At 46.9% G+C, this 10,000-nt stretch overlaps 21 non-coding genes and 14 pseudogenes across 21 annotated transcripts in view; all 35 read right to left on the bottom strand.

Annotated features, from left to right (window-relative positions):
• LOC146230997 (5S ribosomal RNA) overlaps positions 1–42 on the bottom strand; it is a 119-nt gene extending 77 nt beyond the window's left edge. Inside the window, exon 1 of the ribosomal RNA XR_014743888.1 lies at positions 1–42. This exon is cut by the window's left edge and continues 77 nt beyond it. This is a non-coding gene — a ribosomal RNA (5S ribosomal RNA).
• A 186-nt stretch (positions 43–228) lies between these two features.
• Positions 229–347, bottom strand: LOC146230996 (5S ribosomal RNA; annotated as a pseudogene).
• Positions 348–515: 168 nt separating this feature from the next.
• On the bottom strand, positions 516–634 carry LOC146230995 (5S ribosomal RNA). The gene has a single exon (XR_014743886.1). It is a non-coding gene; the product is annotated as a 5S ribosomal RNA (ribosomal RNA).
• Positions 635–808: 174 nt separating this feature from the next.
• On the bottom strand, positions 809–927 carry LOC146230994 (5S ribosomal RNA). The gene has a single exon (XR_014743885.1). It is a non-coding gene; the product is annotated as a 5S ribosomal RNA (ribosomal RNA).
• A 186-nt stretch (positions 928–1,113) lies between these two features.
• LOC146230993 (5S ribosomal RNA) lies at positions 1,114–1,232 on the bottom strand. The gene has a single exon (XR_014743884.1). It is a non-coding gene; the product is annotated as a 5S ribosomal RNA (ribosomal RNA).
• Positions 1,233–1,408: 176 nt separating this feature from the next.
• On the bottom strand, positions 1,409–1,527 carry LOC146230992 (5S ribosomal RNA). The gene has a single exon (XR_014743883.1). It is a non-coding gene; the product is annotated as a 5S ribosomal RNA (ribosomal RNA).
• A 192-nt stretch (positions 1,528–1,719) lies between these two features.
• LOC146230991 (5S ribosomal RNA) lies at positions 1,720–1,838 on the bottom strand. Its single transcript, XR_014743882.1, has one exon. It is a non-coding gene; the product is annotated as a 5S ribosomal RNA (ribosomal RNA).
• A 184-nt stretch (positions 1,839–2,022) lies between these two features.
• On the bottom strand, positions 2,023–2,141 carry LOC146230990 (5S ribosomal RNA; annotated as a pseudogene).
• Positions 2,142–2,325: 184 nt separating this feature from the next.
• On the bottom strand, positions 2,326–2,434 carry LOC146230989 (5S ribosomal RNA; annotated as a pseudogene).
• Positions 2,435–2,616: 182 nt separating this feature from the next.
• LOC146230988 (5S ribosomal RNA) lies at positions 2,617–2,735 on the bottom strand (annotated as a pseudogene).
• Positions 2,736–2,905: 170 nt separating this feature from the next.
• On the bottom strand, positions 2,906–3,024 carry LOC146230987 (5S ribosomal RNA). Its single transcript, XR_014746037.1, has one exon. It is a non-coding gene; the product is annotated as a 5S ribosomal RNA (ribosomal RNA).
• A 168-nt stretch (positions 3,025–3,192) lies between these two features.
• LOC146230986 (5S ribosomal RNA) lies at positions 3,193–3,311 on the bottom strand. The gene has a single exon (XR_014743881.1). It is a non-coding gene; the product is annotated as a 5S ribosomal RNA (ribosomal RNA).
• A 176-nt stretch (positions 3,312–3,487) lies between these two features.
• On the bottom strand, positions 3,488–3,606 carry LOC146230985 (5S ribosomal RNA). The gene has a single exon (XR_014745492.1). It is a non-coding gene; the product is annotated as a 5S ribosomal RNA (ribosomal RNA).
• Positions 3,607–3,784: 178 nt separating this feature from the next.
• On the bottom strand, positions 3,785–3,903 carry LOC146230984 (5S ribosomal RNA). Its single transcript, XR_014743880.1, has one exon. It is a non-coding gene; the product is annotated as a 5S ribosomal RNA (ribosomal RNA).
• Positions 3,904–4,079: 176 nt separating this feature from the next.
• LOC146230983 (5S ribosomal RNA) lies at positions 4,080–4,198 on the bottom strand. Its single transcript, XR_014745442.1, has one exon. It is a non-coding gene; the product is annotated as a 5S ribosomal RNA (ribosomal RNA).
• Positions 4,199–4,366: 168 nt separating this feature from the next.
• Positions 4,367–4,475, bottom strand: LOC146230982 (5S ribosomal RNA; annotated as a pseudogene).
• Positions 4,476–4,649: 174 nt separating this feature from the next.
• Positions 4,650–4,768, bottom strand: LOC146230981 (5S ribosomal RNA; annotated as a pseudogene).
• Positions 4,769–4,952: 184 nt separating this feature from the next.
• LOC146230980 (5S ribosomal RNA) lies at positions 4,953–5,071 on the bottom strand. Its single transcript, XR_014743879.1, has one exon. It is a non-coding gene; the product is annotated as a 5S ribosomal RNA (ribosomal RNA).
• Positions 5,072–5,247: 176 nt separating this feature from the next.
• On the bottom strand, positions 5,248–5,366 carry LOC146230979 (5S ribosomal RNA). The gene has a single exon (XR_014743878.1). It is a non-coding gene; the product is annotated as a 5S ribosomal RNA (ribosomal RNA).
• Positions 5,367–5,530: 164 nt separating this feature from the next.
• On the bottom strand, positions 5,531–5,649 carry LOC146230978 (5S ribosomal RNA). Its single transcript, XR_014743877.1, has one exon. It is a non-coding gene; the product is annotated as a 5S ribosomal RNA (ribosomal RNA).
• A 174-nt stretch (positions 5,650–5,823) lies between these two features.
• On the bottom strand, positions 5,824–5,942 carry LOC146230977 (5S ribosomal RNA). The gene has a single exon (XR_014743875.1). It is a non-coding gene; the product is annotated as a 5S ribosomal RNA (ribosomal RNA).
• A 190-nt stretch (positions 5,943–6,132) lies between these two features.
• Positions 6,133–6,251, bottom strand: LOC146230976 (5S ribosomal RNA; annotated as a pseudogene).
• Positions 6,252–6,407: 156 nt separating this feature from the next.
• LOC146230975 (5S ribosomal RNA) lies at positions 6,408–6,526 on the bottom strand. Its single transcript, XR_014743874.1, has one exon. It is a non-coding gene; the product is annotated as a 5S ribosomal RNA (ribosomal RNA).
• Positions 6,527–6,698: 172 nt separating this feature from the next.
• Positions 6,699–6,807, bottom strand: LOC146230974 (5S ribosomal RNA; annotated as a pseudogene).
• A 168-nt stretch (positions 6,808–6,975) lies between these two features.
• On the bottom strand, positions 6,976–7,093 carry LOC146230973 (5S ribosomal RNA; annotated as a pseudogene).
• Positions 7,094–7,279: 186 nt separating this feature from the next.
• LOC146230972 (5S ribosomal RNA) lies at positions 7,280–7,398 on the bottom strand (annotated as a pseudogene).
• Positions 7,399–7,572: 174 nt separating this feature from the next.
• Positions 7,573–7,691, bottom strand: LOC146230971 (5S ribosomal RNA). Its single transcript, XR_014743873.1, has one exon. It is a non-coding gene; the product is annotated as a 5S ribosomal RNA (ribosomal RNA).
• Positions 7,692–7,867: 176 nt separating this feature from the next.
• Positions 7,868–7,985, bottom strand: LOC146230970 (5S ribosomal RNA; annotated as a pseudogene).
• Positions 7,986–8,169: 184 nt separating this feature from the next.
• LOC146230969 (5S ribosomal RNA) lies at positions 8,170–8,288 on the bottom strand (annotated as a pseudogene).
• A 178-nt stretch (positions 8,289–8,466) lies between these two features.
• On the bottom strand, positions 8,467–8,585 carry LOC146230968 (5S ribosomal RNA). Its single transcript, XR_014745382.1, has one exon. It is a non-coding gene; the product is annotated as a 5S ribosomal RNA (ribosomal RNA).
• Positions 8,586–8,761: 176 nt separating this feature from the next.
• LOC146230967 (5S ribosomal RNA) lies at positions 8,762–8,880 on the bottom strand (annotated as a pseudogene).
• A 182-nt stretch (positions 8,881–9,062) lies between these two features.
• On the bottom strand, positions 9,063–9,181 carry LOC146230966 (5S ribosomal RNA). Its single transcript, XR_014743872.1, has one exon. It is a non-coding gene; the product is annotated as a 5S ribosomal RNA (ribosomal RNA).
• A 174-nt stretch (positions 9,182–9,355) lies between these two features.
• Positions 9,356–9,464, bottom strand: LOC146230965 (5S ribosomal RNA; annotated as a pseudogene).
• Positions 9,465–9,640: 176 nt separating this feature from the next.
• LOC146230964 (5S ribosomal RNA) lies at positions 9,641–9,759 on the bottom strand. The gene has a single exon (XR_014745952.1). It is a non-coding gene; the product is annotated as a 5S ribosomal RNA (ribosomal RNA).
• A 178-nt stretch (positions 9,760–9,937) lies between these two features.
• Positions 9,938–10,000, bottom strand: part of LOC146230963 (5S ribosomal RNA) — a 119-nt gene continuing 56 nt past the window's right edge. The window contains exon 1 of the ribosomal RNA XR_014743871.1: positions 9,938–10,000. This exon is cut by the window's right edge and continues 56 nt beyond it. This is a non-coding gene — a ribosomal RNA (5S ribosomal RNA).

The following is a 10,000-nucleotide window of genomic DNA, read 5'->3' as shown; positions in this document are numbered from 1 at the left end:
TCAGACGAGATCGGGCGTTGCCAGGCTGGTATGGCCGTACGAAATAAGTTGACAACCATAGGCTACTTATCCATATACAGATTTAGCAATTGACAATGCAAGGTGGTCTCTCTCTCTCTCTCTCTCTCTCTCTCTCTCGTGTCAAAATGAAAACAGCTTCCAGCCCCTTTCATGAAGGACTACTTGTGCATATTGCAAGATGTCAGTTTATAAGTGAATGAGCAAAAGAGCATACAGCACCTGGTATTCCCAGGTGGTCTCCCATCCAATTACTAACCAGGCCCAACCCTGCTTAGCTTCCGAGATCAGACGAGATCGGGCGTTGCCAGGCTGGTATGGCCGTAAAAAATAAGTTGACAACCATAGGCTACTTATCCATATACAGATTTAGCAATTGACAATGCAAGGTGGTCTCTCTCTCTCTCGTGTCAAAATGAAAACAGCTTCCAGCCCCTTTCATGAAGGACTACTTGTGCATATTGCAAGATTTCAGTTTCTAAGTGAATGAGCAAAAGAGCATACAGCACCTGGTATTCCCAGGCGGTCTCCCATCCAAGTACTAACCAGGCCCGACCCTGCTTAGCTTCCGAGATCAGACGAGATCGGGCGTTGCCAGGCTGGTATGGCCGTACGAAATAAGTTGACAACCATAGGCTACTTATCCATATACAGATTTAGCAATTGACAATGCAAGGTGGTCTCTCTCTCTCTCTCTCTCGTGTCAAAATGAAAACAGCTTCCAGCCCCTTTCATGAAGGACTACTTGTGCATATTGCAAGATTTCAGTTTCTAAGTGAATGAGCAAAAGAGCATACAGCACCTGGTATTCCCAGGCGGTCTCCCATCCAAGTACTAACCAGGCCCGACCCTGCTTAGCTTCCGAGATCAGACGAGATCGGGCGTTGCCAGGCTGGTATGGCCGTACGAAATAAGTTGACAACCATAGGCTACTTATCCATATACAGATTTAGCAATTGACAATGCAAGGTGGTCTCTCTCTCTCTCTCTCTCTCTCTCTCTCTCGTGTCAAAATGAAAACAGCTTCCAGCCCCTTTCATGAAGGACTACTTGTGCATATTGCAAGATGTCAGTTTCTAAGTGAATGAGCAAAAGAGCATACAGCACCTGGTATTCCCAGGCGGTCTCCCATCCAAGTACTAACCAGGCCCGACCCTGCTTAGCTTCCGAGATCAGACGAGATCGGGCGTTGCCAGGCTGGTATGGCCGTACGAAATAAGTTGACAACCATAGGCTACTTATCCATATACAGATTTGGCAATTGACAATGCAAGGTGGTCTCTCTCTCTCTCTCTCTCTCGTGTCAAAATGAAAACAGCTTCCAGCCCCTTTCATGAAGGACTACTTGTGCATATTGCAAGATTTCAGTTTCTAAGTGAATGAGCAAAAGAGCATACAGCACCTGGTATTCCCAGGCGGTCTCCCATCCAAGTACTAACCAGGCCCGACCCTGCTTAGCTTCCGAGATCAGACGAGATCGGGCGTTGCCAGGCTGGTATGGCCGTACGAAATAAGTTGACAACCATAGGCTACTTATCCATATACAGATTTAGCAATTGACAATGCAAGGTAGTCTCTCTCTCTCTCTCTCTCTCTCTCTCTCTCTCTCTCGTGTCAAAATGAAAACAGCTTCCAGCCCCTTTCATGAAGGACTACTTGTGCATATTGCAAGATGTCAGTTTCTAAGTGAATGAGCAAAAGAGCATACAGCACCTGGTATTCCCAGGCGGTCTCCCATCCAAGTACTAACCAGGCCCGACCCTGCTTAGCTTCCGAGATCAGACGAGATCGGGCGTTGCCAGGCTGGTATGGCCGTACGAAATAAGTTGACAACCATAGGCTACTTATCCATATACAGATTTAGCAATTGACAATGCAAGGTAGTCTCTCTCTATCTCTCTCTCTCTCTCTCTCGTGTCAAAATGAAAACAGCTTCCAGCCCCTTTCATGAAGGACTACTTGTGCATATTGCAAGATGTCAGTTTCTAAGTGAATGAGCAAAAGAGCATACAGCACCTGGTATTCCCAGGCGGTCTCCCATCCAATTACTAACCAGACCCGACCCTGCTTAGCTTCCGAGATCAGACGAGATCGGGCGTTGCCAGGCTGGTATGGCCGTACAAAATAAGTTGACAACCATAGGCTACTTATCCATATACAGATTTAGCAATTGACAATGCAAGGTGGTCTCTCCCTCTCTCTCTCTCTCTCTCTCTCGTGTCAAAATGAAAACAGCTTCCAGCCCCTTTCATGAAGGACTACTTGTGCATATTGCAAGATTTCAGTTTCTAAGTGAATGAGCAAAAGAGCATACAGCACCTGGTATTCCCAGGCGGTCTCCCATCCAAGTACTAACCAGGCCCGACCCTGCTTAGCTTCCGAGATCAGGCGTTGCCAGGCTGGTATGGCCGTACGAAATAAGTTGACAACCATAGGCTACTTATCCATATACAGATTTAGCAATTGACAATGCAAGGTGGTCTCTCTCTCTCTCTCTCTCTCTCTCTCGTGTCAAAATGAAAACAGCTTCCAGCCCCTTTCATGAAGGACTACTTGTGCATATTGCAAGATGTCAGTTTATAAGTGAATGAGCAAAAGAGCATACAGCACCTGGTATTCCCAGGCGGTCTCCCATCCAATTACTAACCAGGCCCAACCCTGCTTAGCTTCCGAGATCAGACGAGATTGGGCGTTGCCAGGCTGGTATGGCCGTACAAAATAAGTTGACAACCATAGGCTACTTATCCATATACAGATTTAGCAATTGACAATGCAAGGTGGTCTCTCTCTCTCTCTCGTGTCAAAATGAAAACAGCTTCCAGCCCCTTTCATGAAGGACTACTTGTGCATATTGCAAGATTTCAGTTTCTAAGTGAATGAGCAAAAGAGCATACAGCACCTGGTATTCCCAGGCGGTCTCCCATCCAAGTACTAACAAGGCCCGACCCTGCTTATCTTCCGAGATCAGACGAGATCGGGTGTTGCCAGGCTGGTATGGCCGTACGAAATAAGTTGACAACCATAGGCTACTTATCCATATACAGATTTAGCAATTGACAATGCAAGGTGGTCTCTCTCTCTCTCGTGTCAAAATGAAAACAGCTTCCAGCCCCTTTCATGAAGGACTACTTGTGCATATTGCAAGATTTCAGTTTCTAAGTGAATGAGCAAAAGAGCATACAGCACCTGGTATTCCCAGGCGGTCTCCCATCCAAGTACTAACCAGGCCCGACCCTGCTTAGCTTCCGAGATCAGACGAGATCGGGCGTTGCCAGGCTGGTATGGCCGTACGAAATAAGTTGACAACCATAGGCTACTTATCCATATACAGATTTAGCAATTGACAATGCAAGGTGGTCTCTCTCTCTCTCTCTCTCTCGTGTCAAAATGAAAACAGCTTCCAGCCCCTTTCATGAAGGACTACTTGTGCATATTGCAAGATTTCAGTTTCTAAGTGAATGAGCAAAAGAGCATACAGCACCTGGTATTCCCAGTCGGTCTCCCATCCAAGTACTAACCAGGCCCGACCCTGCTTAGCTTCCGAGATCAGACGAGATCGGGCGTTGCCAGGCTGGTATGGCCGTACGAAATAAGTTGACAACCATAGGCTACTTATCCATATACAGATTTAGCAATTGACAATGCAAGGTGGTCTCTCTCTCTCTCTCTCTCTCTCGTGTCAAAATGAAAACAGCTTCCAGCCCCTTTCATGAAGGACTACTTGTGCATATTGCAAGATGTCAGTTTCTAAGTGAATGAGCAAAAGAGCATACAGCACCTGGTATTCCCAGGCGGTCTCCCATCCAAGTACTAACCAGGCCCGACCCTGCTTAGCTTCCGAGATCAGACGAGATCGGGCGTTGCCAGGCTGGTATGGCCGTACGAAATAAGTTGACAACCATAGGCTACTTATCCATATACAGATTTGGCAATTGACAATGCAAGGTGGTCTCTCTCTCTCTCTCTCTCTCGTGTCAAAATGAAAACAGCTTCCAGCCCCTTTCATGAAGGACTACTTGTGCATATTGCAAGATTTCAGTTTCTAAGTGAATGAGCAAAAGAGCATACAGCACCTGGTATTCCCAGGCGGACTCCCATCCAAGTACTAACCAGGCCCGACCCTGCTTAGCTTCCGAGATCAGACGAGATCGGGCGTTGCCAGGCTGGTATGGCCGTACGAAATAAGTTGACAACCATAGGCTACTTATCCATATACAGATTTGGCAATTGACAATGCAAGGTGGTCTCTCTCTCTCTCGTGTCAAAATGAAAACAGCTTCCAGCCCCTTTCATGAAGGACTACTTGTGCATATTGCAAGATTTCAGTTTCTAAGTGAATGAGCAAAAGAGCATACAGCACCTGGTATTCCCAGGCGGTCTCCCATCCAAGTACTAACCAGGCCCGACCCTGCTTAGCTTCCGAGATCAGACGTTGCCAGGCTGGTATGGCCGTACGAAATAAGTTGACAACCATAGGCTACTTATCCATATACAGATTTAGCAATTGACAATGCAAGGTGGTCTCTCTCTCTCTCTCTCTCGTGTCAAAATGAAAACAGCTTCCAGCCCCTTTCATGAAGGACTACTTGTGCATATTGCAAGATGTCAGTTTCTAAGTTAATGAGCAAAAGAGCATACAGCACCTGGTATTCCCAGGCGGTCTCCCATCCAAGTACTAACCAGCCCCGACCCTGCTTAGCTTCCGAGATCAGACGAGATCAGGCGTTGCCAGGCTGGTATGGCCGTACGAAATAAGTTGACAACCATAGGCTACTTATCCATATACAGATTTAGCAATTGACAATGCAAGGTGGTCTCTCTCTCTCTCTCTCTCTCTCTCTCTCGTGTCAAAATGAAAACAGCTTCCAGCCCCTTTCATGAAGGACTACTTGTGCATATTGCAAGATGTCAGTTTCTAAGTGAATGAGCAAAAGAGCATACAGCACCTGGTATTCCCAGGCGGTCTCCCATCCAAGTACTAACCAGGCCCGACCCTGCTTAGCTTCCGAGATCAGACGAGATCGGGCGTTGCCAGGCTGGTATGGCCGTACGAAATAAGTTGACAACCATAGGCTACTTATCCATATACAGATTTGGCAATTGACAATGCAAGGTGGTCTCTCTCTCTCTCTCTCTCTCGTGTCAAAATGAAAACAGCTTCCAGCCCCTTTCATGAAGGACTACTTGTGCATATTGCAAGATTTCAGTTTCTAAGTGAATGAGCAAAAGAGCATACAGCACCTGGTATTCCCAGGCGGTCTCCCATCCAAGTACTAACCAGGCCCGACCCTGCTTAGCTTCCGAGATCAGACGAGATCGGGCGTTGCCAGGCTGGTATGGCCGTACGAAATAAGTTGACAACCATAGGCTACTTATCCATATACAGATTTGGCAATTGACAATGCAAGGTGGTCTCTCTCTCGTGTCAAAATGAAAACAGCTTCCAGCCCCTTTCATGAAGGACTACTTGTGCATATTGCAAGATTTCAGTTTCTAAGTGAATGAGCAAAAGAGCATACAGCACCTGGTATTCCCAGGCGGTCTCCCATCCAAGTACTAACCAGGCCCGACCCTGCTTAGCTTCCGAGATCAGACGAGATCGGGCGTTGCCAGGCTGGTATGGCCGTACGAAATAAGTTGACAACCATAGGCTACTTATCCATATACAGATTTAGCAATTGACAATGCAAGGTGGTCTCTCTCTCTCTCTCTCTCGTGTCAAAATGAAAACAGCTTCCAGCCCCTTTCATGAAGGACTACTTGTGCATATTGCAAGATTTCAGTTTCTAAGTGAATGAGCAAAAGAGCATACAGCACCTGGTATTCCCAGGCGGTCTCCCATCCAAGTACTAACCAGGCCCGACCCTGCTTAGCTTCCGAGATCAGACGAGATCGGGCGTTGCCAGGCTGGTATGGCCGTACGAAATAAGTTGACAACCATAGGCTACTTATCCATATACAGATTTAGCAATTGACAATGCAAGGTAGTCTCTCTCTCTCTCTCTCTCTCTCTCTCTCTCTCTCGTGTCAAAATGAAAACAGCTTCCAGCCCCTTTCATGAAGGACTACTTGTGCATATTGCAAGATTTCAGTTTCTAAGTGAATGAGCAAAAGAGCATACAGCACCTGGTATTCCCAGGCGGTCTCCCATCCAAGTACTAACCAGGCCCGACCCTGCTTAGCTTACGAGATCAGACGAGATCGGGCGTTGCCAGGCTGGTATGGCCGTACGAAATAAGTTGACAACCATAGGCTACTTATCCATATACAGATTTGGCAATTGACAATGCAAGGTGGTCTCTCTCTCGTGTCAAAATGAAAACAGCTTCCAGCCCCTTTCATGAAGGACTACTTGTGCATATTGCAAGATTTCAGTTTCTAAGTGAATGAGCATACAGCACCTGGTATTCCCAGGCGGTCTCCCATCCAAGTACTAACCAGGCCCGACCCTGCTTAGCTTCCGAGATCAGACGAGATCGGGCGTTGCCAGGCTGGTATGGCCGTACGAAATAAGTTGACAACCATAGGCTACTTATCCATATACAGATTTGGCAATTGACAATGCAAGGTGGTCTCTCTCTCTCTCTCTCGTGTCAAAATGAAAACAGCTTCCAGCCCCTTTCATGAAGGACTACTTGTGCATATTGCAAGATTTCAGTTTCTAAGTGAATGAGCAAAAGAGCATACAGCACCTGGTATTCCCAGGCGGTCTCCCATCCAAGTACTAACCAGGCCCGACCCTGCTTAGCTTCCGAGATCGGGCGTTGCCAGGCTGGTATGGCCGTACGAAATAAGTTGACAACCATAGGCTACTTATCCATATACAGATTTAGCAATTGACAATGCAAGGTGGTCTCTCTCTCTCTCGTGTCAAAATGAAAACAGCTTCCAGCCCCTTTCATGAAGGACTACTTGTGCATATTGCAAGATTTCAGTTTCTAAGTGAATGAGCAAAAGAGCATACAGCACCTGGTATTCCCAGGCGGTCTCCCATCCAAGTACTAACCAGCCCGACCCTGCTTAGCTTCCGAGATCAGACGAGATCGGACGTTGCCAGGCTGGTATGGCCGTACGAAATAAGTTGACAACCATAGGCTACTTATCCATATACAGATTTAGCAATTGACAATGCAAGGTAGTCTCTCTCTCTCTCTCTCTCTCTCTCTCTCTCGTGTCAAAATGAAAACAGCTTCCAGCCCCTTTCATGAAGGACTACTTGTGCATATTGCAAGATGTCAGTTTCTAAGTGAATGAGCAAAAGAGCATACAGCACCTGGTATTCCCAGGCGGTCTCCCATCCAATTACTAGCCAGGCCCGACCCTGCTTAGCTTCCGAGATCAGACGAGATCGGGCGTTGCCAGGCTGGTATGGCCGTACAAAATAAGTTGACAACCATAGGCTACTTATCCATATACAGATTTAGCAATTGACAATGCAAGGTGGTCTCTCTCTCTCTCTCTCTCGTGTCAAAATGAAAACAGCTTCCAGCCCCTTTCATGAAGGACTACTTGTGCATATTGCAAGATGTCAGTTTCTAAGTGAATGAGCAAAAGAGCATACAGCACCTGGTATTCCCAGGCGGTCTCCCATCCAAGTACTAACCAGGCCCGACCCTGCTTAGCTTCCGAGATCAGACGAGATCGGGCGTTGCCAGGCTGGTATGGCCGTACGAAATAAGTTGACAACCATAGGCTACTTATCCATATACAGATTTAGCAATTGACAATGCAAGGTGGTCTCTCTCTCTCTCTCTCTCTCGTGTCAAAATGAAAACAGCTTCCAGCCCCTTTCATGAAGGACTACTTGTGCATATTGCAAGATTTCAGTTTCTAAGTGAATGAGCAAAAGAGCATACAGCACCTGGTATTCCCAGGCGGTCTCCCATCCAAGTACTAACCAGCCCGACCCTGCTTAGCTTCCGAGATCAGACGAGATCGGACGTTGCCAGGCTGGTATGGCCGTACGAAATAAGTTGACAACCATAGGCTACTTATCCATATACAGATTTAGCAATTGACAATGCAAGGTAGTCTCTCTCTCTCTCTCTCTCTCTCTCTCTCGTGTCAAAATGAAAACAGCTTCCAGCCCCTTTCATGAAGGACTACTTGTGCATATTGCAAGATGTCAGTTTCTAAGTGAATGAGCAAAAGAGCATACAGCACCTGGTATTCCCAGGCGGTCTCCCATCCAATTACTAGCCAGGCCCGACCCTGCTAAGCTTCCGAGATCAGACGAGATCGGGCGTTGCCAGGCTGGTATGGCCGTACAAAATAAGTTGACAACCATAGGCTACTTATCCATATACAGATTTAGCAATTGACAATGCAAGGTGGTCTCTCTCTCTCTCTCTCTCTCTCGTGTCAAAATGAAAACAGCTTCCAGCCCCTTTCATGAAGGACTACTTGTGCATATTGCAAGATGTCAGTTTCTAAGTGAATGAGCAAAAGAGCATACAGCACCTGGTATTCCCAGGCGGTCTCCCATCCAAGTACTAACCAGGCCCGACCCTGCTTAGCTTCCGAGATCAGACGAGATCGGGCGTTGCCAGGCTGGTATGGCCGTACAAAATACGTTGACAACCATAGGCTACTTATCCATATACAGATTTAGCAATTGACAATGCAAGGTAGTCTCTCTCTCTCTCTCTCTCTCGTGTCAAAATGAAAACAGCTTCCAGCCCCTTTCATGAAGGACTACTTGTGCATATTGCAAGATGTCAGTTTCTAAGTGAATGAGCAAAAGAGCATACAGCACCTGGTATTCCCAGGCGGTCTCCCATCCAAGTACTAACCAGGCCCGACCCTGCTTAGCTTCCGAGATCAGACGAGATCGGGCTTTGCCAGGCTGGTATGGCCGTACTAAATAAGTTGACAACCATAGGCTACTTATCCATATACAGATTTAGCAATTGACAATGCAAGGTAGTCTCTCTCTCTCTCTCTCTCTCTCTCTCGTGTCAAAATGAAAACAGCTTCCAGCCCCTTTCATGAAGGACTACTTGTGCATATTGCAAGATGTCAGTTTCTAAGTGAATGAGCAAAAGAGCATACAGCACCTGGTATTCCCAGGCGGTCTCCCATCCAAGTACTAACCAGGCCCGACCCTGCTTAGCTTCCGAGATCAGACGAGATCGGGCGTTGCCAGGCTGGTATGGCCGTACGAAATAAGTTGACAACCATAGGCTACTTATCCATATACAGATTTAGCAATTGACAATGCAAGGTGGTCTCTCTCTCTCTCTCTCTCGTGTCAAAATGAAAACAGCTTCCAGCCCCTTTCATGAAGGACTACTTGTGCATATTGCAAGATTTCAGTTTCTAAGTGAATGAGCAAAAGAGCATACAGCACCTGGTATTCCCAGGCGGTCTCCCATCCAAGTACTAACCAGGCCCGACCCTGCTTAGCTTCCGAGATCAGACGTTGCCAGGCTGGTATGGCCGTACGAAATAAGTTGACAACCATAGGCTACTTATCCATATACAGATTTAGCAATTGACAATGCAAGGTGGTCTCTCTCTCTCTCTCTCTCTCGTGTCAAAATGAAAACAGCTTCCAGCCCCTTTCATGAAGGACTACTTGTGCATATTGCAAGATGTCAGTTTCTAAGTGAATGAGCAAAAGAGCATACAGCACCTGGTATTCCCAGGCGGTCTCCCATCCAAGTACTAACCAGGCCCGACCCTGCTTAGCTTCCGAGATCAGACGAGATCGGGCGTTGCCAGGCTGGTATGGCCGTACTAAATAAGTTGACAACCATAGGCTACTTATCCATATACAGATTTAGCAATTGACAATGCAAGGTAGTCTCTCTCTCTCTCTCTCTCTCTCGTGTCAAAATGAAAACAGCTTCCAGCCCCTTTCATGAAGGACTACTTGTGCATATTGCAAGATGTCAGTTTCTAAGTGAATGAGCAAAAGAGCATACAGCACCTGGTATTCCCAGGCGGTCTCCCATCCAAGTACTAACCAGGCCCGACCCTG

The sequence above is a fragment of the Hypomesus nipponensis genome, chromosome 24, assembly GCF_054491055.1.
Source record: "Hypomesus nipponensis isolate SF chromosome 24, ASM5449105v1, whole genome shotgun sequence".
NCBI lineage: Eukaryota > Metazoa > Chordata > Actinopteri > Osmeriformes > Osmeridae > Hypomesus > Hypomesus nipponensis.
Note: the sequence above shows the minus strand (reverse complement) of the source record. Positions and strands in the feature narration are given on the sequence as shown.